General features: G+C 51.0%; 2 pseudogenes across 1 annotated transcript; one reads left to right on the top strand and one right to left on the bottom strand.

Annotated features, from left to right (window-relative positions):
- Nucleotides 1-733: 733 nt before the first annotated feature.
- On the top strand, nucleotides 734-5,222 carry LOC115936311 (basic proline-rich protein-like; annotated as a pseudogene). The gene is made up of 2 exons (XR_010135426.1): nucleotides 734-2,830; nucleotides 2,990-5,222. The product of XR_010135426.1 is annotated as a basic proline-rich protein-like (transcript).
- A 14,977-nt stretch (nucleotides 5,223-20,199) lies between these two features.
- On the bottom strand, nucleotides 20,200-24,736 carry LOC115936306 (uncharacterized; annotated as a pseudogene).
- Between the last annotated feature and the right edge of the window lie 922 nt (nucleotides 24,737-25,658).

Here is a 25,658-nt window from a genome sequence, read left to right as displayed (position 1 = left end):
GGGAGGGAGGAGGGAGGGAGAGAAAGAGGGAGGGAGGGAGCAGAAAAGGAAGGAAGGAAGGGAGGGGGGAGGGAGGAGGGAGGGAAAGAGGGACGGAGGGAGCAGAAAAGGAGGAAGGAGGAAGGGAGGGAACAGAGAAGGAAGGAACGAAGGGAAGGGGGAGGGAGGAGGCAGAGAAGGAGGGAAGAGGGAGGCAGGGAAGGGGGAGGGAGGAGGGAGGGAGCAGAGAAGGAAGGGAGGGAGGCAGGGAGGGAAGAAGGAAGGAAGGAAATGAGAGAAGGAGGAAGGGAAAGAAGCAGGAAGGAAGGAAAGAAAGAAGGAAGGAAGGAAGGGAGGGAGGGAGAGGGAGAGAGGGAGCAGAGAAGGAAGGAACGGAGGAAGGGAGGGAGGAGGGAGGAGGGAGGGAGGGAGCAGAGAAGGAAGGAAGGAAGGGAAGGGGGAGGGAGGAGGCAGAGAAGGAGGGAGGAGGGAGGCAGAGAAGGAGGGGGAGGGAGGAGGGAGGGAGGGAGCAGAGAAGGAAGGGAGGGAGGCAGGGAGGGAAGAAGGAAGGAAGTGAGGGAGGGAGGAAGGGAGAGAAGCAGGAAGGAAGGAAAGAAAGAAAGAAGGAAGGAAGGGAGGGAGGGAGGGAGAGGGAGAGAGGGAGGGAGCAGAGAAGGGAGGGAGGGAGAGCGGGAGGAAAGAAGCAAGGAAGGAAGGAATGGAGGGAGGGAGGGAGGGATGGAGGGAGGGAAGAAGGAAGAAAGGAAGGAAGGAAGGAAGGAAGGACGGACCAGCCTGTTAGGCTGACTGACAGAGTACCCCCAGTCCTCCAGTGCTGCCCACGGCAGGCATGTGGCAGTGGCTGACAGGGAGTGAGTCTGGAAGTGACCCTTGTCGGGACAGCCTCCTTGATCCTGTGATTCAGGACAGGGTGAAAGTCAGTGGCAGCCATTGGTGCCTCTGGCCGGGGTTCCTCACAGGGGCCGGCAAGGGGTCAGCGAATGGAGCGTGGAGGGTGGAGGGCTCCTTCTCCGGACCGGAGTGATGGGTTCGGGAGCCATTCTGTGTCTGTCTTTGCTGCTGGGCTGAGGAGCTGGATGGCATGCTGGGAGTAGTGGGAGCTGCTGAGGAGATTGGTCCTGGAGGGCAGAGGCTGAATGTGCATGTCTGGAGTCACCGTGGAGGGCACAGCTAGAGGGAGCAGCAGGGTGTCCCAGGGAGAAGACACCAGGGCTGGAATTAGAGGGACATCAAGGCTGATACTTGGAGGCATCCAATATATGGGGCCTGCCTGATGGGCTGCTCTCAGGTGGGATTTGGGGGGTGTGAGAGGGGTCAGTGCCCAAATGACCACGGGGTCCGTGGCCTGTATGCCCAGTCAGGTGACGATGCCATTCAGAAACTAGATCTCATGGGGTGCCCGGCTGCTGAGTCTCAGGCCAGGTCTGCAGTGAGTGCGCTGCCCCAGGCGTGGAACACTCTGGTGCCATCGGGACCCAAGGCTGAGTGCACCCAGGAGCTGTGGGTCTGAAACAGCGGTCAGAGGTCACCGACATGTGGAGGAGGCCCCTGGAGTGTGGGAGACAGAACCCCCAGGTGTCCAGCTAGGCAGGAGGCTTTGCAGGACTGAGCAGGTGGGGAGGAAGGGCAGGGAGCATGGCTGCCGGAGGAGAGAGGGCACTGGGGGTGGCTTGGCCTGACGAGGCTGCTTGAAGGAGACACTCTTGGAAACTGACAGGGCTGCAGGCACTTCTGGGAGCAGGAGGAGGGTGGCCTGTCCCGGGCAGACCAGCCTCTCTGGGCTGTGTGGCCCCAGCTCCCTGAGCCCAGAGGGAGGTGAGGGTGAGAAGGCCTGGACCAGGCAGGACACAGCCCCCAGGGCCCCTGCTGGGAAGAGGTCAGAACCTCCCAAGGACCCAGAAGGCCAGGTAACTGAGAACGGGGCTGCTCTCTGCATCTCCAGGGAGGACAAAGGCGGCCATGGCAGCAAGGGACAGGGCAGAGGGGAAAGCGGGCAGGTGGATGTTGGCAGCCACAGATTCCCATCCAGTATCCTGGAGGAGGAAACCCAGGGCTGTGTCCTAGGAGGCCCAGGAAGCCTGGTCAGCCTGGAGGCTGAGGGCGGGCCTGGGAGATCTGGGAAGGACATCAGTGTCTCCACCAAGAGCAGCAGGGTCTGAGGCCATGGCAGCCGCAGGCCCCATGACTGGGGCTGCAGCCTCCAGAGCCACCACAGCAGCCCGTTGGTCTGGGGAGTCGAAGGTGGAGGCTGTCAGAGGGGCAGTGCAGGGGGCTGCTGGGGTGAAGCCCCCTGTAGCAGCAGCACCCATCCTGCTGTGGCTCTGCCCTCCTGGACCCCCTGTCCTCCTGGACCCTCTGCCCTCCAGGGCCCTCTGCCCTCCTGGACCCCCTGTCCTCCTGGACCCTCTGCCCTCCGGGGCCCTCTGCCCTCCTAGACCCCCTGCCCTCCTGGGCCCTCCTGTACCCCCTGCCCTCCTAGGCCCTCTGCCCTCCTGGACCCCCTGCCCTCCAGGACCCTCTGCCCTCCTGGACCCTTTGCCGTCCTGGGTCCTCTGCCTTCCTGGACCCCCTGTCTGCGGCCCCTGCTCCTCTCCTCCTTCCCCGACACATGACTGGATCCCCCGATCTGCAGCCGGGGTCTGGGCACTGGGGGTCCTGTGGGCCTCTCGGTGTCTGGGGACAATCACAGGTTCCCGTGCCCACACCAGCCTCTGCTTCCAGAACACACTAGAGGGTCCCTGCATCCTGATGAGTCCACTGTCCCCGCGATGGTTTTCAGGGATGGAGAAGGCTCCCTGTCCTCCGCTGGAACCCTGCAGCCGGGCTGACGGTACCCCCACCACCCACCCAGGGGCCCCCAGACCCTCCCCATCTCCACCGCCAACCCAGGCCCAGGCTGCGCACCCGGGGCCAGGCCGTGAGCTGCTGTCCCCAGATGGGGCCGCCCCGGGCTGGCCTGGCTCACTCCGTGTCACAGATATTCCCACAGAGACCCCAGCGAGACCTGCAGAACATTACAGCAGAATGAAGGAGAGCCAGAGGAAGAGGCAGATGTGCTGGCCTGTAAACAGTCTGATTTCCAATGTAAACCAGATTCAGGCCCACGACATCAGGTAAACATCTGCATCAGAGCCCCCGGCCCCCCACCGCCCGGGAGGCCCCGGGGTCCACACGGCCGACTCTGGGACCTGTCACAGTGACCGCCGAGACATTTCGTAATTAGGCAAAATTGATCCTTGCATTCCTTCCCTAAATCCCAAATCTCTGCAATTTTACTTCTTCTCAAAAATGAAAACATTTGGCAATTAGCTGATCCAAGTGAAAAAGGTAGAGAATGTGCTCTCAACTGGAAAATGCCAATTAAGGAAGCAGCTCTGACTTCCCACCCGCCCTGGCTAAGCTGGGAGCTTATCTTCCCCGAGAAGAATCTGCTGGGATAAGGGGGCTTGGGAAACACCGAGGGCAGGGCTGCCTCCTCACCTCCTCAGCTTCCTCTGAGAGCAGATTAGCCATGGCCTTGTGCCAGCAGGGCCTGGGTGCCACACAGGGTGGCAGGGGTGGCAGAGCTGGGCCCCTCTCTGGCACTGGGATTTGGGGTGGCGGGACCCAGTGGGGCACCCGCTTGTGGGCGGCACTGAGGGCGGTGACGTAGGCGAGTGCCGGTGTCTGTCCCTCCATCTGGCCGGGCTCCCCACCCTGCTCCTGCAGCCCTGGACCTCAGGGCCCATTTGCGGTGCAAGGCGGCTCTTGGCCATTTTGCCCGCAGGGCACTACCTTGGATCTTGTGAGCTTGTGTCCCTTGCCCTCTCTTGTCCAGGTCAGCATCTCCCACTGTGGGAATCCTATGTGGCCCCATCGTCTGGACAGTGTGAGTCGGGTCACTGTGGCTGTTTTGTGATGTGTGTGTGGGCTCATCCCTCAGTGCTCAGAAGCTGCAGACACTGTGGAACCGCTTTTCAGGCTCCGTGGCCGTCACCCCTGCTCTAGAGACTTGATTGCAGGGACCATGCCCGGCCGGCCTAACTGCACCCCTCACTCCAGGTGGGTGGGGGGACCCAGGCCTGCTGGCCCCTATGGTGGTGCAGCCCAGAAGGTGTGAATCAGTTTACACTGTTCAGTGTCTGAATAAAAGTCATAGGACAAAGAGGACTTGGTTGCACAAACTACTGACATGAAATTCACATTTTGCCCTGAAGGAAACGCGAGATGAATTGAACTCATGTTCAGTTTTTATTTCTCATTTCTCCCGCCTCAGTCTCTTCTCACGTGCACGACCTCACAGGGCTGTCACAAGGCCTGCTGGGCACACGCAGCTCATAGAGAAGTGATGGCTTCCTCCTTGCCCCCTCACCTCCCTCCTTCCCCTCTCCCCCTCACTTCGGAGCACGCAGGCTGATTGTGGAGACATCTCCCAGCCAGGATGTGTCAACAGGGAATGTGCTGGGGACAGCGGGAGTTCACAGCCACCCCCGCAGGCGCCTTCCTGGAGCACGTCCACAGGCCATGTGCAGCTGCATCCCCCACGACGGCAGGGACAAGTTCCTTCCATAGGGCCCGGTTGGCCCCCAGAGCTGCAGCATTTATGATCCGGTCCTTTGCAGAACGCAAGGGACAGACACGTGAACCCTGACCTAGGTTCTTGTGCAGAAATGTTCTCTGGTCGGAATAGAAAGAAATGAGTCTCAGGACTGGATCTCTGCGAAGCAGCCATCGGCCTTTCAAGCAGAAACCATGGAGCCGTCGGAGGCTGAGTCTTCCAAGGCGCTGGGAGACTTGCGTTTGCCTCTTTTCTAAATGCGATGACCGTTGCAGTGCATGGAATCAGAGACATGTATCTATGCGTAGAAATGAGTCTGTAAACACGATCAAGGTGTGATTTCTGTATGACAATGCAGTTGGATCAGAAATTGGAGAGTGCTGGCCGGGCGCGGCGGCTCAAGCCCGTAATCCCAGCACTTTGGGAGGCCGAGGCGGATGGATCACTTGAGGTCAGCAGTTCGAGACCAGCCTGGGCAACATGGTGAAACCCCATCTCTACTGAAAACACAGAAATTAGCCGGGTGTGGTGGCGTGTGCCTGTAGTCCCAGCTACTCGGGAGGCTGATGTGGGAGGATCACTTGAGCCCAGGAGGCAGAGGCTGCAGTGAGTAGAGATAGCACCACTGAACTCCAGCCTGGGCAACAGACCGAGACTCCATCTCAAAAAAATAAATAAATAAATAAAAAAGAAAGAAAAGAAGAGATAGTGGAGTGCTGTGGTCACTCTGGAAAAAGAGGAGGGACCCCACCCAAATGTGGTTCCTCCGTCAACCCTGAAGACGCCCCCACACACCGGGACGAGATGAAAGGGTCTGGTACTTACCTAGCTGGGTTTTCACGGGGTGCACGGTGGCTTCAGGAAGGGAGCTGGCGTGGGGCTCTTCTTATGCCTCGGGGATGGGGTGATGGCCTCACATGGGCAGGAGCCTGCAGGGCTTGAGCCTCTCACTGGCACCAAAGACACCTGCCCTGCTGTGGGGCACACGGGAAGAGGGATGGGTGAGGCGTCAAAGCAGTGAGCCATCAAACATCATAAAAACGGAGTCAGGCTCTTTATTGCAGGAAACAATTTGCGGCTTTCTGTGCAGAGAGCAGGGGGGATTTGAGGTGGGCTTTGTAGAGTGAGGGAGTTCACCAGATTGACAGTGTGGGCTGGGTCACCCTGTGCGAAGCACAGCGATTTCCATGTTGCCCCTGAGAGAATGTTTTCCTGTGATCTCCAGCGTTGAGATTTAAAAATTATCGTGTTCATAGTCTGATGATAAAACATTAATTTTTAGGAAGGCAGAGGACCTGCCTGCTTTTCCTGATAAGACCTCGTTCCATTGCCCTAGGTCAGGCATGGATTATTAACTCTCAGGGTTTTGGGGGACCAGCAGCCACAGATGTGGAGTCCTGGGGAAAGGGCGACAGCCTCCTCTGCCTCCGGGGCTTTGTCTTTCAGTGACTCAATGCCCGCAAGAGTGGATGCTAATTCTCACCGTCCCCATGAAATCCCTGCTGACGCATGCTGCCCAGGAGACGTCTCCACAATCAGAATGCCTGCTGGAGAGAGGAAGGAGGGAAGCAAGGGTGCAAGGAGGAAGCCAGCCCTTCTCTATGAGCTGCATGTGCCCAGCATGCCTCATGACGACCCTGTGAGGTGAGAGGAGACTAAGGTGGGAGAAATGAGAAGCTTGCCCAAGTCACGCAACTGAAGCACAGAGCCAGGGTCTGGCGCCCTGAGAGATCCTGGGTGCACTGGATGCTGTGCACGTACTTCAGCAAAGAGGCAGGATGTTGTCATCTTCCTTCGGAGCCAGTAACATTTTCTGCTGCCAGCAAGGAAAGAACATTGGATCACGCGCCTCCATGCAGGCAGGGGCCTTCAGTGGCGCTGATCCCGAGCCCAGCCCTCTCGTGGTCTGTGCTGACGCCAGGGCCTCTTGTTGGAAGGCCTCGTGCTCCACAGTTCCCCCACAAAGGGGAGGATGCTGAACTCTTTACCTGTAATTCTGGCCTCGAAGCAGCTGTTTTCTGCCTGGTTTCTCACCCCAGCCATGCACAGTGGAGGTGTCAGCAAATCCCTGGAGAGAAAGCCCGGTGGACACAGGGTTCCTTTCTCTGAGGCTCCCTTTCCCTGGGATCACAGTAGCTGAGTCAGGGTCTCCAGAGGAACAGAACTGGGGGTAGGGGGGTGCATAAAGTGAGAAGGGGATTTATTATAAGGCAGGGACTCATGGGGTAATGGAGGCTGCGAGTCGAGCATTCGCAGTGTGGGCAGTGTGGGTAGTGTGGGTAGTGTGGATAGTGTGGGTAGTGTGGATAGTGTGGATAGTGTGGATAGTGTGGGCAGTGTGGGTAGTGTGGATAGTGTGGGCAGTGTGGGTAGTGTGGGCAGTGTGGATAGTGTGGATAGTGTGGATAGTGTGGGTAGTGTGGGTAGTGTGGATAGTGTGGATAGTGTGGGTAGTGTGGGCAGTGTGGGTAGTGTGGGTAGTGTGGATAGTGTGGATAGTGTGGGCAGTGTGGGTAGTGTGGATAGTGTGGGCAGTGTGGATAGTGTGGATAGTGTGGGCAGTGTGGGTAGTGTGGATAGTGTGGGTAGTGTGGGTAGTGTGGATAGTGTGGATAGTGTGGGTAGTGTGGATAGTGTGGATAGTTGGGCAGTGTGGGTAGTGTGGGTAGTGTGGATAGTGTGGGCAGTGTGGATAGTGTGGATAGTGTGGGCAGTGTGGATAGTGTGGATAGTGTGGATAGTGTGGATAGTGTGGATAGTGTGGGCAGTGTGGATAGTGTGGGCAGTGTGGATAGTGTGGGTAGTGTGGGTAGTGTGGGTAGTGTGGATAGTGTGGGCAGTGTGGGCAGTGTGGGTAGTGTGGATAGTGTGGGCAGTGTGGGTAGTGTGGATAGTGTGGATAGTGTGGGCAGTGTGGGCAGTGTGGATAGTGTGGATAGTGTGGGCAGTGTGGATAGTGTGGGCAGTGTGGGTAGTGTGGATAGTGTGGATAGTGTGGGCAGTGTGGGTAGTGTGGGCAGTGTGGGTAGTGTGGATAGTGTGGATAGTGTGGGCAGTGTGGGTAGTGTGGGCAGTGTGGGTAGTGTGGATAGTGTGGGCAGTGTGGATAGTGTGGATAGTGTGGATAGTGTGGGTAGTGTGGGTAGTGTGGATAGTGTGGATAGTGTGGATAGTGTGGGCAGTGTGGATAGTGTGGGCAGTGTGGGTAGTGTGGATAGTGTGGGCAGTGTGGATAGTGTGGATAGTGTGGATAGTGTGGGTAGTGTGGGTAGTGTGGATAGTGTGGATAGTGTGGATAGTGTGGGCAGTGTGGATAGTGTGGATAGTGTGGATAGTGTGGGTAGTGTGGGTAGTGTGGATAGTGTGGATAGTGTGGGTAGTGTGGGCAGCGTGGGTAGCGTGGGTAGTGTGGATAGTGTGGATAGTGTGGGCAGTGTGGGCAGTGTGGGCAGTGTGGGTAGTGTGGATAGTGTGGATAGTGTGGGTAGTGTGGATAGTGTGGATAGTGTGGATAGTGTGGATAGTGTGGGCAGTGTGGATAGTGTGGGCAGTGTGGGTAGTGTGGGCAGTGTGGGTAGTGTGGGTAGTGTGGATAGTGTGGATAGTGTGGGTAGTGTGGATAGTGTGGATAGTGTGGATAGTGTGGGCAGTGTGGATAGTGTGGGCAGTGTGGATAGTGTGGGTAGTGTGGGTAGTGTGGATAGTGTGGATAGTGTGGGCAGTGTGGGCAGTGTGGATAGTGTGGATAGTGTGGATAGTGTGGATAGTGTGGGTAGTGTGGATAGTGTGGATAGTGTGGGTAGTGTGGATAGTGTGGGTAGTGTGGATAGTGTGGATAGTGTGGGCAGTGTGGATAGTGTGGATAGTGTGGATAGTGTGGGCAGTGTGGGTAGTGTGGATAGTGTGGATAGTGTGGGTAGTGTGGATAGTGTGGGTAGTGTGGATAGTGTGGATAGTGTGGATAGTGTGGATAGTGTGGGCAGTGTGGGTAGTGTGGGTAGTGTGGATAGTGTGGGCAGTGTGGATAGTGTGGATAGTGTGGGTAGTGTGGATAGTGTGGATAGTGTGGATAGTGTGGATAGTGTGGGCAGTGTGGATAGTGTGGGCAGTGTGGATAGTGTGGGTAGTGTGGGTAGTGTGGATAGTGTGGGCAGTGTGGGCAGTGTGGGTAGTGTGGATAGTGTGGGCAGTGTGGGTAGTGTGGATAGTGTGGATAGTGTGGGCAGTGTGGGCAGTGTGGATAGTGTGGATAGTGTGGGCAGTGTGGATAGTGTGGGCAGTGTGGGTAGTGTGGATAGTGTGGATAGTGTGGGCAGTGTGGGTAGTGTGGGCAGTGTGGGTAGTGTGGATAGTGTGGATAGTGTGGGCAGTGTGGGTAGTGTGGGCAGTGTGGGTAGTGTGGATAGTGTGGGCAGTGTGGATAGTGTGGATAGTGTGGATAGTGTGGGCAGTGTGGATAGTGTGGGTAGTGTGGATAGTGTGGGCAGTGTGGGTAGTGTGGATAGTGTGGGTAGTGTGGGTAGTGTGGGTAGTGTGGATAGTGTGGATAGTGTGGGCAGTGTGGATAGTGTGGATAGTGTGGATAGTGTGGGCAGTGTGGATAGTGTGGATAGTGTGGATAGTGTGGATAGTGTGGGTAGTGTGGATAGTGTGGATAGTGTGGGTAGTGTGGATAGTGTGGGTAGTGTGGATAGTGTGGATAGTGTGGGCAGTGTGGATAGTGTGGATAGTGTGGGCAGTGTGGGTAGTGTGGGTAGTGTGGATAGTGTGGGCAGTGTGGATAGTGTGGATAGTGTGGATAGTGTGGGCAGTGTGGGTAGTGTGGGTAGTGTGGATAGTGTGGGCAGTGTGGATAGTGTGGGCAGTGTGGATAGTGTGGATAGTGTGGGTAGTGTGGATAGTGTGGATAGTGTGGATAGTGTGGGTAGTGTGGGTAGTGTGGGCAGTGTGGGTAGTGTGGGTAGTGTGGGCAGTGTGGATAGTGTGGGTAGTGTGGGCAGTGTGCGCAGTGCGGGCAGTGTGCGTTGGCCAGCTGCAGACCCAGCAGAGCCCGTGGAGCGGATGAAGTCCCAAGGCCATCCGCTGGAGAATCTCTCTTGCTCGGGAAGGCTGGCTTTCCGCTGTATTCAAGACTTTAACTGATCGGAAGAGGCCACCCACATTACAGAAGGCAACATGCTTCACCCAAAGTTCATCCATTTAAAAGTTAACCTCAGGCTGGGCGCAGTGGCTCATGCCTGTAATCCCAACACTTTGGGAGGCCGAGGCAGGCGGGTCACCTGAGGTCAGGAGTTTGAGACCAGCCTGGCCAACATGGGGAAATCCCGTCTCTACTAAAAATACAAAAAATTAGCCGGGCATGGTGGCACACACCTGTGATACCAGCTACTCGGGAGGCTGAGGCAGGAGAATCGGTTGAACCCAGAAGGTAGAGGTGGAGGCTGCAGTGAGCCGAGATCACACCACTGCACTCCAGCCTGGGGAACAGAGCCAGACTCCGTCTCAAAATAAATAAATAAATAAAGTTAATCTCCTCTAAATACACTTTCCAAATTGACACATAAAATTAATCATCATAAGAGAGCTGACATTCATTTTTTAATATTCAAAATAGGATCTTGCAACAAGACAGTCAGCTGGAAAGCTAGGCTTGTCGAGAGAGGCAGACAGAAAGAAAGAGAGAAACAGAGAGAAAGACAGAGAGGACTTGCTAAATTCCTTCATCCTATCCAGAAGCAAACCCGGGAGACTTCGCCCGTAGCTGCTGTGAGCATTCGTGGGCAAATGCTTTCATTTCTCTTGCTAAATACCTAGGTGTAGAATTAGTCATATGGAAAGCGTGGGCCTCACCATTTAAGAACCCACCAAACTGTTTTTCAAAGTGGTTGCATCGTTTAAAATCCCCTCCTCATACCGTATATTTTGTTCTGCTGACCCGTTTGTCTCTCTTGACACCAATCCCCTTCGGTCTTCATGACTGTAGCTTCACGGTGAGTCTTGAAATCACAGATCTTTGGTCCTCCAACTGTTTTCTCTTTTTCAAGATTCTTTTGGTTATTCTAGGTCCTCTGCATGTCCTTATATTTTTTATAATCAACATGGGAATTTCTCTTAAGAGAAAAGAAGCGCTTCTGGGATTCTGATTGCAATGGTACTGAATTTATTAACCCATTTGGGAAGACGTGGCATCCCGTCAATATCAAGAGTTTGACCCATGAACGGGGTGTGCACCTCCATTTATTTCATTCGGCTTGACTTTCTCCCAGCCGTGCCCTTAGCATATCTCGTACATCTTTTGTGAGATTTATTCGTAAGGATTCATGTTCTCTCTGTAATTTTAAATGGCATTTGAGTTCAATTTCTGCTGTAATACAGAAATGCAATTGATTATTAGTGGCCTCATGAAGATAAAATTCACATCACACACTTCACCCACTTCAAGTACACAATTCGGTGGTTTTTAGTATATTCGCAGAGTTGTCCAGCCGTCACCACGCTCTAACCACCATCACAATGTAATTCTAGAACATTTTTATCGCCTCAAAGAAGCCATACCCATCAGCAGTCACTCCCTACTCCTCCCGCTGAGCTTCTCCACTGGCCTTGGCCACCACTGATCTCTCCTCCCTCTCTGCGGCTTTGCCTCTGCTGAATACAAATCGGGTTCTGCTATGCTCATCCTTCTGTGTCTGGCCTCTTTCACTTAGCGCAAGGTTTCAAGGTTCATGCACGTCATGGTGACCAGAACTTCATTTCTTTTTATAGCTGAGAAATACCCCATTGTGTGGCTAGTCTGCATTTTGTGAACCCATTTATTGGTACTGGGACACATGGGCTGCTCCCTCCATGTGGCTATTAGAACAACGCCATGGTGGACATTTGTGCACATGTTTTTGTGTGGACAAGTTTTCATTTTTCTTGGGTGGAGTAGAATTGCTAAATCATAGGATACATCTATGTTTAACATTTTGAGGAACTGCCAAACTGTTCTCCAAGGCGATTAAATCATGTTGTGTTCCCGCCAACAACATAGGAGTGTTCGAACTTATCCACGTCCTCACTAACACGGATTATCAGCCTCACTGACGCTGTTCCAGAGACAGTGTGGAATGATGCCTCACTGTGAGTGTGTTTTGTGCTTCCCTAATGAGTAGTGACATGCCACACGTTTTCCTGTGCTATTTGCCATTTGTATCTCTTCTTTGGAGACATGTCTATCATTTTTTAAATGGGGTTAATTATCCCTTTATTACTGACTACTGATTTTGTATACTGATCTTATAGCCTACTATTTTGCTTAAGTCACTCATTAGTTCTAGTAGCTTTCTAGAAGATTCTGTTAGATTTTCTACAGGGATGGCCATGGCCCTGTCTTACTTCTTCCTCTGCAATCTATGTTTTGTTTTGTTTTGTTTTCCTTTCCGTGCCTCATTGCACCAACTAGAATAGAGACGCTTTGAGTAGGCACTGCTGCTGGTTCCTTCTCTTGGGGGAAAGCGGGCAATCTTCTGCTAGGAAGCACGATGCCTGCTGCATCTGCTTTGGAGACGCCCCTTTATCAGACTGGGAACATTCCCTTGTGCTCTCATTTGGCTTGGGTTTTTATTATAAATGCATAACGGATATCAGATTTTTTTCTGTGTCTATGGAGATGATCATATGGCTTTTCTTTTTTAGCTTGTGAATGTGGTGAAATGCACTGATCTTTCAAATATTCAGTTGATCTTGCGTTACTGGGATAAACTCCACATTGTCATCATGTATTATCATTGTACATATTACTGTATCCAGTTTGCTAAATGTTTGCCTCTATGTTCATGAGGGGTATTGGCCTGTAGTTCTCTTGTGATATCTTTGTTTGGTTTTGGTATCAGGATAAGCCTCGTAGAATGTGTTAGGAAATGTTCTCTGGTCTTCGGTTTCCTGGAAAAAGTTATACAGAGTCAGGATTCTCTATTTGTTGACTGCTGGGTGAAATTTACCAGTGAAACAATTTGTCCTGTCATTTCCTTTGTCGGAAGGTTTTTGAAGTACCAGTTGAATTTTCTTAACAAATACAGGGGTGTTTGGTTTATCTATTTTTTTAGTGACTTTAATAATTCGTGTCTTTCAAAAAAATGTATCCATCACATCTGAGTTGTCAGATTTATTGACCTGAATGTTCTGAATAGTCCTTTTATCCTTTTACATATCTATAGAATCTCCTTCTTTCCCAATCTTGCTAATTTGTGCAGTCTCTCTCTTTAGTGATTAGACGGGGGAAAGATTAATCAATTTTATGGATTTTCTGAAATCATGTGTGCAGAGCAGCCATGGGATAGCACGGCCTCTGCACGCTGTGGGGTGTTCATCAGCTGGACAGGCAGCTGCCACCTAGACAGAGTGAAACCCACCGCCTGAGTTCTGGAGTAATTGTCCCAAGGAGGACCTTTCCACTTTGGGTTGTCCTGGAAAGAGGCTGCTCCTCGGCTAGGAAGTGAGGTCCCGGGCAGAGACCTCAGTGGGAGGGAGGAGACATGATCTTCCTGAGTCTCAGCCCCAAGGCACCAGTCTGGATCCCTCGGTGTGCTGCCCAGAGCTCGTCAGGCACTGATGAGGATTGAGAGGAGGGCAGGGGGGAGCACCCCCGTACGACATGACACACACACACACACACACACACATTCCCCTCCTGAGACATTTGCATCCAGGAAACATGCAGGCAATTCCTTGTTTGTGCAACTAAAACTCCAGAGTCCCCCAAAGTGAAAACAGCAGGCGGCTCCGAAGTGAACTTCAACTACCACCTCTTCCGAGACAGAAAACGCTCAGTACTGGGAGGACAGGGTTTCCAGATTTTTCTTCCCCAAGTAGGTTCCAAAAATACCAAGGCACTGAGTTTCAGCCAGGGCACCCCTCACACCTGGCCTGGTCCCGGGGATCAGGATGCACTCTCTGCACGGAGCACTCTTCTTGGTGGCCTCTGCGGCCTCTGCAACGGAGCTTGTCCTGGGACAACAAAGGTCTTAATTTGACAGCTCCTCAAATGACCAGCCCTGGGAAGGGGACATGGTCATGAAAATAATAAGAAAGAAAAAGGACTACAGCAAAACAGAAAACCTGATTTAAGACAGCAGGACTTTTGAATCCTGATACAACAGGTTATCAGAAGAACGAATAAATTAAACTTACCAATTAGAAGACACAAGAGTATGGATGGAGTTAAACGATGTTACCCGCGAGAGACACAGAATAGTTGACAATAACAGGAAGGGAAAATGCAAGCCAATTGTATGTGCACTTAAAGAAGGCTACAAAAGGATTAAAACATTAAGCCACAATGCAGCTTTCTGATAGTCAAATGATCAACATACAGAAATATATTTTCCAACCACAGGGCAAAAAAATATTAGAAATTAAGTCACAAAAGGGATAGTGCAAATATTGTATGTTTGGAAACCAAATAGTCTATTACCATAAATTTGGGGTTAAAGAGATAATCATAATTATTAAAAAGTAATACAAACATTGCACATTAGAAGGACAGGGCAGAGTGAAGCAGCTGTTACTGAGAGGTGTATGGCACTAAATACATTTCTCACAAATTATGAAATTGGATGTCTATGCAGATGTTTTGCCTGTTTCTAACTGAGCTGTTTTTGTCATTAATTTTTTAGTTCCTTTTCCACTCTGGGTTCAATCTTTCATCAGTGATATGGTTTGCAAATACATCCTCCAGATCTGCGGCTTATCTTCCGATTTCTTGTTAGTGTCTTTTGAAGCACACATTTGAAAAAAATTCGATGAAGTTCACCCTATCAATGTTTTATTTTACGATCTTATTTTTGATGTCATGGCTAAGGAATTGCACCTGGCCCACAGCTTCCTTGACTTTCTCCCATGTTTTCTACCAGTTTTAGTTCCCGGTTTTCATGTAGCCCTCTTTGTGTTAATTCTTGTGGGGGACATGAGGTAGGGTTCCAAACTTCTTTCTCATGTGGCTATCCAGATGTCCCAGCACTATTTGTGGAAAAGACTGTCAGTCCCCCCACTGAGTTCTGTTTGTTGCCTTTGTCAAAAATCAATTGACAATCTACATAAAAGGGTTTTGTTTTTTTTCCTGGACTTTTGATCCTGTTTCATTGATCTGTGTGACTACAGTGAAACCAATACGAGACTGTCTTTGTTACTAAATTTTGTTCTTTTAAAAAATTGTTTTATCCATACCGGGTCCTTTAAGTTATTTTTGTCATGAAGTTTTTAGCTCTTTTTTCTATTCTGGATACAATCTTTTATCAGTTATATGATTTGTCAATATTTTATCCTAATCGGTGGCTTTCCTTTCATTTTCATTTGTAAATATTAGGATCAATTTGTCAAATTTTGCGCAAATGCCTGCTGGATTTCGACAGGGATTATATTGGATTTACAAATTGCCATGTTAACGTGATTGTGCCTCTGGCCCATGAACAGGGACGGCCTCCCCAGTTGCTCATGTTTTCTTTAATTCCTCTCAGCAGGATTTGGGGGTTTTAGCATTTAACTCTTATACTTCTTTGGTTACATATATGCTTCTGTATTTTATTCTATTATTATTTAAAATTTTCTTAATTTCATTTTCAGATTGTCTATTACTAATGTATAGAAATTCAGTGGATTTTTGTGTATTGATACTGCACTCTGCACCTTTGCTGGATTTTTTATTAGTTCTAACAGGAGTGTTTGTGTTTATTCTGCTTAGGGCTCTCCAAAATTCTCAAATATGTGATTTTTTTTATCTTTGACTAACTTTGGGAGACTCTCAGCCACCATCTCTCCAAGTAGCTTTTCTTCCACGATTTCTTGTTTCCTCTTAGGATCATAAGTGGACATTCACTAGAGTGTGTTCAAGTGTTTTAAAGGTCTTGGATGCTTGATTTAGTTCTCTCTCTTTCTCTTTTTTCTCTTTGTGTTCATTTTGGATGACTTCTACTCACCTGTCTCCCAGTTTATGGATTCTTTCCTTAGTTCTTTCCAGTGTGTTAATTAGCCTATGAAAAGAATGTTGATATTGTGGGGGTGGGGGTGGAGAGGCTATTTCCATTTGACTTTTGTTATTTTTGAGACAGGGCCACGCTCTGTTGCCCAGGCAGGGGTGCAGTGGTTCGATCACAGCTCACTGCAGACTCTAACTCCTGGGCTCAAGAGATCCTCCTGCCTCAGCCTCCAAAGTAGCTGGGACTATAATCCCAGCACTTTGGGAGGCCAAGGTGGGTGGATCACCTGAGGTCAGGAGTTCAAGACCAGCCTGACCAACATGGTGAAACCCCGTCTCTACTAAAAATACAAAACATAGCTGGGCAAGGTGGCACACCCCTGTAATCCCAGCTACTGGGGAGTCTGAGGCAGGAGAATCACTCGAACACGGGAGGCAGAGGTTGCAGTGAGCCAAGATCACACCACTGCACTCCAGCCTGGGCAACAGTGCGGGACTCCATCTCAAAAATAAATAAATAAAAATAGTGTTCTAGTTTTTTTCAGTTTTCATTTATCTGTTGAAATTCCTCACCTGTTAATGCATGTTGACTAAACATACCCATCACAGTTATTTTTATTTATTTATTTATTTTTTTGAGATGGAGTCTAGCTCTGTCACCCAGGCTGGAGTACAGTGATGTAATCTCAGCTCACTGCAAGCTCTGCCTCCCGGGTTCAAGCGATTCTCCTGCCTCAGCCTCCCGAGTAGCTGGGACCACAGGCACCTGCCACCATGCCCAGCTAATTTTTGTATTTTTAGTAGAGATGGGGTTTCACCTTGTTGGCCAGGCTGGTCTCGAACTCCTGACCTCGTGATCCGCCCACCTCGGCCTCCCAGAGTGCTGGGATTGCAGGAGTGAGTCACCGCGCCTGGCCTGTGAGTTATTTTAAAGTCCCTGTGCAACAGTGTCAACATTGGAGTCATCTCAAAGTTGGATTCTATTAATTGTTTTATCACATGGCCATGGTTCATTTTACCTTCCTTCCTTGCTATCTCATAAATTTTAATTGAATTTCAGACACTGTGTCCAGAGAATAATAGAGACTGAGGCAGGTAGCCTTTATGCCCCAGATGGCTTTGGGTCCCCTTCTTCTAGGTATGAATGTGGGATCTGTGCCAGCCTGGGCCATGGGTGGGCCGGGTCGGGGTGAGGTGTGGCCGCCATTACCTCAGGGCGTCAGAGACGGCGAGGCCTCCTAGGCAAGCTCACCCTTAGCTGGTGCTGAAGCCTGGGGCTGGGGACCAGGGAGGATTTTCTTTTTTTCTTTTTTTGAGATGGAGTCTTGTTCTGTCGCCCAGGATGGAGTGCAGTGGCGGATCTCAGCTCACTGCAAGCTCCACCTCCCGGGTTCATGCCATCCTCCTGCCTCAGCCTCCCGAGTAGCTGGGACCACAGGCGTGCATCACCACGCTGGGCTAATTTTTTTGTATTTTTATTAGAGATGGGGTTTTGCCACGTTGGCCAGGTTGGTTTCGAACTCCTGACCTCGTGATCTGCCCGCCTCGGCCTCCCAAAGTGCTGGGATTACAGTTGTGAGCCACCACGCCCGGCCCCAGGGAGGGTTTCCTCAGTGCCCCTACACCGCCGTTGCAGCAGGCCCTTCACGCCTGAACCACAGAGGTGGTTTTCTCCATGTTCTTGCCCCTTCGTTCATTTCACACAACAGATATTTATTGAGCAACTACCACATGCCAGATACTGAGCTCAAGTATGGTTTATTCTAGCAAGGCAGGAAGAGCAGCAGGTCTGTTTATGTGATTCTGGAGATTCACAAATGATGAAACCTATGACTACTCAAGTATTAGCTGCAAAAGCTGGTAAAGTTCAACAAAGTTTGAAAGCTTGCTATGGTTCAGCATTCGTTTATGTTAGAAAAAAAGAAAAACTTGAAAAGCTATTAATATCTAACTTCTGAAGAATATCCCTCAGGAAGTGATATTAAAAGTCACATAGAAACATTAGGAGAAGCAGCTACTACCTGCCTTATTAAACATTGTTTTGAATGATAGCATTGGGACACACTAAAAAGTAAATACAGTTCAAAATATTTAAAAGGAAGAAATGAAACAACTAGAACAAAAGCTGAGTAAAGATACAACATTATAAATCAATGGATTTTCTAGACACTATGTAGAGAAAATACCACATGACAAAATTTCCCATTTATAATTTTAAAATTATAGAATTCTATGGGCAGCCGGGCACAGTGGCTCACACCTGTAATCCCAGTACTTTGGGAGACTGAGGAGGCCAGATCACTTGAGGTCAAGAGTTCGAAACCACCCTGGCCAACATGGCGAAACCCAGTCTCTACTAAAAATACAAAAACTTAGCTCGGCATGGTGGCTCATGCCTATAATCCCAACTGCTTGGGAGGCTGAGGCAGGGAAATCACTTGAACCCAGGAGGCAGAGGTTGCAATGTGCCAAGATTACACCATTGCACTCGAGCCTGGGCAATGAGTGAAACACCATCTCAAAAAAAAAAAAAAAAAAAAAAAAAAAAAAGCCTCCTACCCATAAGATGTAAATAAATGGAGAGATATAACAGGTTTCTTGATTGAGAACACTTACAACTTCACATCTCTAAAAATCAACCTATGGATTTAATTATATTCCAATTAAAATAAATAATTACTTTTATCTTGCCAAGTTTTCTCTAAAATTCTCATCAAAATGTATAGGCAAGTGTAGCCATTAAATTTTGGGGGGATGTCTTTATAATTTTTTAAAATTTTTATAGCCATTAAAAATTTAAAAGCAAAATATAAAGGAAGAAGAACGAGTGGTGATTTCCCAGACAGCTATCAGAACAGACTATAAAGCTACAGTTATTAAAACAGCACTGCCTTGCTTCTGGATTACATAAATTGAAGGAGGAAGTGGACCCGGGCCCTGGCAGCCTTCTCAATGTAACTCAGGACCCCATGGACGGGGTGTCTGAGCCAGCAGGAGGAGACAGGGCCTGGTACAGAGGACATAACAACAGAACCACGCACCCGCAGCAAGGCAGTCCCATCTCCATCTCAGCTGAGACACAGAGCAACCACCCAGCTAGGCAGTCCCATCTCAGCTGGAGCAAATCCAAGAGGAATCCAAATCCACACAAAAAAATAAAAGTACAAAATTCCTGGAAGGACATGTGGGGAATGTAGTTCCGATATCGGGCGGGCCTTGAAAGCATGGCGCGAAACACAAGCGTTGTTAACGGAGTGTCTGGGAGATTTCACTGTTTCAAAAGGAAACACTTTACTGAAAATCACAGTAAAAACGACATAGTACAGATTCAGAGAAAATGTTTCTTACAAATATAACAATAAAAATTAATATCTCTAATATCCAAATTGATTATACAAATCAATAGCAGCTCAGTAGAAAAACGGACTAAACGTATGAATATTAATTCTCGTACTTTTTATTGAATAATGTTTAGAAAAGGAGAAACTTTAAAATTCACAGAGGGGCTAAGTTTTAGGGAATAGTTTTGAGTGTCATCTATATAGTTTTTCTCAATAAATATACTAATGTAGTAAATTACATTGAGTGCTTTTATATTTTAATTTAGTTTTTCCTAAATTGATCTAGATAGATTTTTTATCAAAAATACCAGGAATACATATTAATCAACATACCAAAATATCAGAAATATTTTTTATTAGATAAATTGATTCTAAAATGTGTACAAAGGGCCAAAGGAACTAGAATAGCTAAATGATAAAAGAAGAAGAAAGGAAGAATCGTGCCCCTCAATGTTAAGAGTTACTCAAAAGCTCCCGTAATCAAGAGTGTCACCGTGGGTGTGGGCACAGCAGCTCATGCATGTAATCCTAGCACTTTGGGAGCCTGAGGAGGGAGGATCTCTTGAGGCTAGAGTTCTAGACCTGCCTGGGCTACATAGTGAGACCTCATCTCTAAAATTAAAAAAAAAAATTAATTAAAATTTAAAAAATAGAAAATTAAAAAAGAGAGTGTCACCCCAGGGAAGAGAGAGAGTGCAGGTAAAGGGGCGTGCAGACCCCCAGGATCACGGCCACCTGGCCTCCCACAAGGGACCAAGAGCCGTCAATGCCAGAAGAGCCACTTTCCCAACAAGCCATGCTAGAGCAGACTCATGGGTTCAAAAATGGCCGTAGACCTACACATTCATATGAAAATTAACTCAAACTGGGGCTGGGCACAGTGGCTTATGCCTGTAATCCCAGCATTTTGGGAGGCCGAGGCTGGCAGATCACTTGAGGTCGGGAGTTCGAAACCAGCCTGGCCAACATGGTGAAACCCTGTCTCTATGAAAAATACAAAAATTAGCTGGGTGTGGTGGCAGGCACCTGTAATCCCAGCTACTTGGGAGGCTGAGGCAGGAGAATCGCTTGAACCCAGGAGGCAGAGGTTGCAGTGAGCCAAGATCGTGCCACTGCACTCCAGCCTGGGCAACAGAGAGAGACTCGTCTCGAAATAAATAAATACATTAATAAACAAAAATTATCCAGGCGTGGTGGCAGGCGCCTGTAATCCCAGCTACTTGGGAGGCTGAGACATGAGAATCATTTAAACCTGGGGGTTGGAGGTCGCAGTGAGCCAAGATCACGCCACTGCACTCCAGCCTGGGAGACAGAGTAAGACTCCGTCTCAAAAAAAAAAAAAAAGTAAAAAAAAAAGAAAATTAACTCAAATTGGATCAAAAACAATGACACTTTTAGAATAGAAGAAAGTGTCCAGGACCGGGGGCTTGGCAAGGACTTCCTAGATATAACATCAAAAGCATGATTCATATATATTTTAAATCAATGAATTAGATCTCATCGAAATTAAAAACTTTTATGCTGTGAAAGATCCTGTTAGGATGGATGAAAAGATAAGCTGTGGGCTGGGAGAAAATATTTGCAAAACACATGTCTGACAAAGGACTCGTATCTAGAATATAAGAAGAACTCTCAAAACTCAGCGGAACAGGGCCAAATAATCCAATGAAAGAAGGATCACGGAGACGAGGTGGAGATGGCAGATGAAGGCACAAAACGGCCTTCAACCCGCGTGGCCCCAGGGAAACGCAGGCTGGGACCGTGACCCAATATTTCTCCGTACCTATTAGAACAGCTAACACAAAATATAATAACAAGACCAAATGCTGGCAGAGATTCGGAGAAACGGTATGACATTCACTGCATGTGGAATGTAACATGGTGCATCCACCATGGAAAAGAGTTTGACAGTTTCTTAAAAAAGCGAAACAGACTCTGACCATTTGACCCAGCAGTCACACTCCTGGGCATTTGTCCCAGAGAAAGAAAGATTTATGTTCACACAAACACCTATACGTGATTGTTCATGGCAGCTCTATTTGTAATAGTCAAAAGCTTCAGTAGGTGAATGGTAAACAAAGAGGTCCTTTCCTACCAGGGGAGGCTACTTATCAGTAAAAAGGAACTAACTGTTGACACAGGAAGCAGCTTAGATGGTCTCAAGGGCATGTTCCTGAGTGAAGAGCTCATCTGAAAGGGTCCCACGCATTCCATTTACATCACATTTGCAAAATGACGAATTTATAGCCATAGGAAAAGGCCAGAGGGTGTGAGGAGGAAGGAACGGGGACATGGGCAGTGAGTCTCTGGGATGAGGCAGCCTCGGAGATGGCCGTGGCAGTGGGACAGCTCTGTGTCCTGTTCCTGGTGGTGTGTACACAAATTCCCACATCCTACAACATGGCAAAAACCCAGATACACACACTGTAGCAAGGTCAGCTTCCTGGCTTAGACACGCACTCCAGCTAAGGGAGACGAAGCCATTGGGAAAACTGGTTGAGGGGCATGTGGGAATCTCTGTACTAGTTTTGAGACTTCCTGTGAATCTGTAATGATTTCAAAATAAAATCTTAAAAAGAAATCACGAGCTTGATAAAGAGAATATACATCTTATGCTGCCGTTTGAATAAAAAAAAATTAGACATGCAGGTATTCCGTTATTGTTGCAAACAGAAACCACGGGAAGAAGGAGACAGAACTCATGGACTCGGTGAGTGGAGAACAGAAAGTTTGAGCGTCTGAGGTTACTTAATGATTTCACATTTAAAAATTATTTAAATTAAGTAAAAAAGGATACAGAACACATAAATGGAACACAAGAAAACAAACAAATGGGCATTTTCAACGCATAAATGTTTAGGAATGGAGACCGGCCAAGAGTCCCCTTGCACCGCAAATGGGCCCTGAGGTCCAGGGCTGCAGGAGCACGGTGGGGAGCCCGGCCAGATGGAGGGGCAGACACCGGCACTCGCTGCCTACGTCACCGCCCTCAGTGCTGCCCACAAGCGGGTGCCCCACTGGGTCCCGCCACCCCAAATCCCAGTGCCGGAGCGGGGCCCAGCTCTGCCACCCCCTGCCACCCGGTGCGGCACCCAGGCCCTGCTGGCACAAGGCCATGGCTAATCTGCTCTCAGAGGAAGCTGAGGAGGTGAGGAGGCAGCCCTGCCCTCGGTGTTTCCCAAGCCCCCTTATCCCAGCAGATTCTTCTCGGGGAAGATAAGCTCCCAGCTTAGCCAGGGCGGGTGGGAAGTCAGAGCTGCTTCCTTAATTGGCATTTTCCAGTTGAGAGCACATTCTCTACCTTTTTCACTTGGATCAGCTAATTGCCAAATGTTTTCATTTTTGAGAAGAAGTAAAATTGCAGAGATTTGGGATTTAGGGAAGGAATGCAAGGATCAATTTTGCCTAATTACGAAATGTCTCGGCGGTCACTGTGACAGGTCCCAGAGTCGGCCGTGTGGACCCCGGGGCCTCCCGGGCGGTGGGGGGCCGGGGGCTCTGATGCAGATGTTTACCTGATGTCGTGGGCCTGAATCTGGTTTACATTGGAAATCAGACTGTTTACAGGCCAGCACATCTGCCTCTTCCTCTGGCTCTCCTTCATTCTGCTGTAATGTTCTGCAGGTCTCGCTGGGGTCTCTGTGGGAATATCTGTGACACGGAGTGAGCCAGGCCAGCCCGGGGCGGCCCCATCTGGGGACAGCAGCTCACGGCCTGGCCCCGGGTGCGCAGCCTGGGCCTGGGTTGGCGGTGGAGATGGGGAGGGTCTGGGGGCCCCTGGGTGGGTGGTGGGGGTACCGTCAGCCCGGCTGCAGGGTTCCAGCGGAGGACAGGGAGCCTTCTCCATCCCTGAAAACCATTGCGGGGACAGTGGACTCATCAGGATGCAGGGACCCTCTAGTGTATTCTGGAAGCAGAGGCTGGTGTGGGCACGGGAACCTGTGATTGTCCCCAGACACCGAGAGGCCCACAGGACCCCCAGTGCCCAGACCCCGGCTGCAGATCGGGGGGTCCAGTCATGTGTCGGGGAAGGAGGAGAGGAGCAGGGGCCGCAGACAGGGGGTCCAGGAGGGCAGGGGGTCCAGGAGGGCAGAGGGTCCTGGAGGGCAGGGGGTCCAGGAGGGCAGAGGACCCAGGACGGCAGAGGGTCCAGGAGGGCAGAGGATCCAGGAGGGCAGGGGGTCTAGGAGGGCAGAGGGTCCTGGAGGGCAGGGGGTCCAGGAGGGCAGGGGGTCCAGGAGGGCAGGGGGTCCAGGAGGGCAGAGGGTCCAGGAGGACAGGGGGTCCAGGAGGGCAGAGCCACAGCAGGATGGGTGCTGCTGCTACAGGGGGCTTCACCCCAGCAGCCCCCTGCACTGCCCCTCTGACAGCCTCCACCTTCGACCCCCCAGACCAACGGGCTGCTGTGGTGGCTCTGGAGGCTGTGGCCCCAGTCATGGGGCCTGCGGCTGCCATGGCCTCAGACCCTGCTGCTCTTGGTGGAGACACTGATGTCCTTCCCAGATCTCCCAGGCCCGCCCTCAGCCTCCAGGCTGACCAGGCTTCCTGGGCCTCCTAGGACACAGCCCTGGGTTTCCTCCTCCAGGATACTGGATGGGAATCTGTGGCTGCCAACATCCACCTGCCCGCTTTCCCCTCTGCCCTGTCCCTTGCTGCCATGGCCGCCTTTGTCCTCCCTGGAGATGCAGAGAGCAGCCCCGTTCTCAGTTACCTGGCCTTCTGGGTCCTTGGGAGGTTCTGACCTCTTCCCAGCAGGGGCCCTGGGGGCTGTGTCCTGCCTGGTCCAGGCCTTCTCACCCTCACCTCCCTCTGGGCTCAGGGAGCTGGCGCCACACAGCCCAGAGAGGCTGGTCTGCCCGGGACAGGCCACCCTCCTCCTACCAGTGCCCTCTCTCCTCCGGCAGCCACGCTCCCTGCCCTTCCTCCCCACCTGCAAAGCCTCCTGCCAAGCCTGACACCTGGGGGTTCTGTCTCCCACACTCCAGGGGCCTCCTCCACATGTGGGTAACCTCTGACACTCCAGGGGCCTCCTCCACATGTCAGTGACCTCTGACCGCTGTTTCAGACCCACAGCTCCTGGGTGCACTCAGCATCGGGTCCCGATGGCACCAGAGTGTTCCAGGCCTGGGGCAGCGCACTCACTGCAGACCTGGCCTGAGACTCAGCAGCCGGGCACCCCATGAGATCTAGTTTCTGAATGGCATCGTCACCTGACTGGGCATACAGGCCACAGGCCCTGTGGTCATTTGGGCACTGACCCCTCTCACACCCCCCAAATCCCACCTGAGAGCAGCCCATCAGGCAGGCCCCATATATTGGATGCCTCCAAGTATCAGCCTTGATGTCCCTCTAATTCCAGCCCTGGTGTCTTCTCCCTGGGACACCCTGCTGCTCCCTCTAGCTGTGCCCTCCACGGTGACTCCAGACATGCACATTCAGCCTCTGCCCTCCAGGACCAATCTCCTCAGCAGCTCCCACTACTCCCAGCATGCCATCCAGCTCCTCAGCCCAGCAGCAAAGACAGACACAGAATGGCTCCCGAACCCATCGCTCCGGTCCGGAGAAGGAGCCCTCCACCCTCCATGCTCCATTCACTGTCCCCTTGCCGGCCCCTGTGAGGAACCCCGGCCAGAGGCACCAATGGCCACCACTGACTTTCACCCTGTCCTGAATCACAGGACCAAGGAGGCTGCCCCGACAAGGGTCACTTCCAGACTCACTCCCTGTCAGCCACTGCCACATGCCTGCCGTGGGCAGCATTGGAGGACTGGGGGTACTCTCAGTCAGCCTAACAGGCTGGTCCGTCCGTCCTTCCTTCCTTCCTTCCTTCCTTTCTTCCTTCTTCCCTCCCTCCATCCCTCCCTCCCTCCTTCCATTCCTTCCTTCCTTGCTTCTTTCCTCCGGCTCTCCCTCCGTCCCTTCTCTGCTCCCTCCCTCTCTCCCTCTCCCTCCCTCCCTCCCTCCCTTCCTTCCTTCTTTCTTTCTTTCCTTCCTTCCTGCTTCTCTCCCTTCCTCCCTCCCTCACTTCCTTCCTTCTTCCCTCCCTGCCTCCCTCCCTTCCTTCTCTGCTCCCTCCCTCCCTCCTCCCTCCCCCTCCTTCTCTGCCTCCTCCCTCCCCCCTCCCTTCCTTCCTTCCTTCCTCTCTGGTCAAATGCGGGTACATGAGAGTTCCCACCATCCCCATGGTAAGTGCACAGCTCCGTGGCATTGAGAACCTGCACATGGCCGTGCCACTGTCGCCACCATGCAGCTCCAGCACCTTTTCACTGGGCGAAACTGGAGCTCCATCCTGACTAATCACTCACTCCCATCGGCCTCTGTCACTGGCCCTGCTGACTACCATTCTGCCATCTTTCTCTTGAATCTGACTCCTCTGGGGGCCTTCAGTCTGTGGGGTCAAAGCGTTGGTCCTACTGTGACTGGCTGGCTTCACTCGGCACGAGGTTGTGAAGGCTGGTGGCGTTGCTGCATGTGTCAGAGCACACTCCTTTTCCAGGCTCCGTAAGACCCCGATGTGTGTGTCTACCCCATTTCAGATCCCCTCACCTGCTGGGTTGTTTTCACCTTTGGGCTATTGTGACTGCACGGCTGTGAGCATGGGTGTCTGAGTCCATTCTGTGTGGCCATAAAACAACCTCTGTGATGGGGTAATTCATCAAGCTCACAGTTCTGCCGGCTGAGAAGTTCAATGGCATGGCCCTGGCTTCTGCTGGAGGAGGTCAAAGGGGAAGCAGACACGGGAAGAGAGATAAAGCTCAGGGATGTCTTGGCTTCAGAACAAGCCCCACTCATGGGAACAAATCCATTCCCGTGGGAACTCACCCCG

The sequence above is a fragment of the Gorilla gorilla genome, chromosome 9 (assembly GCF_029281585.2).
Source record: "Gorilla gorilla gorilla isolate KB3781 chromosome 9, NHGRI_mGorGor1-v2.1_pri, whole genome shotgun sequence".
In the NCBI taxonomy this organism is placed as follows: domain Eukaryota; kingdom Metazoa; phylum Chordata; class Mammalia; order Primates; family Hominidae; genus Gorilla; species Gorilla gorilla.
Note: the sequence above shows the minus strand (reverse complement) of the source record. Positions and strands in the feature narration are given on the sequence as shown.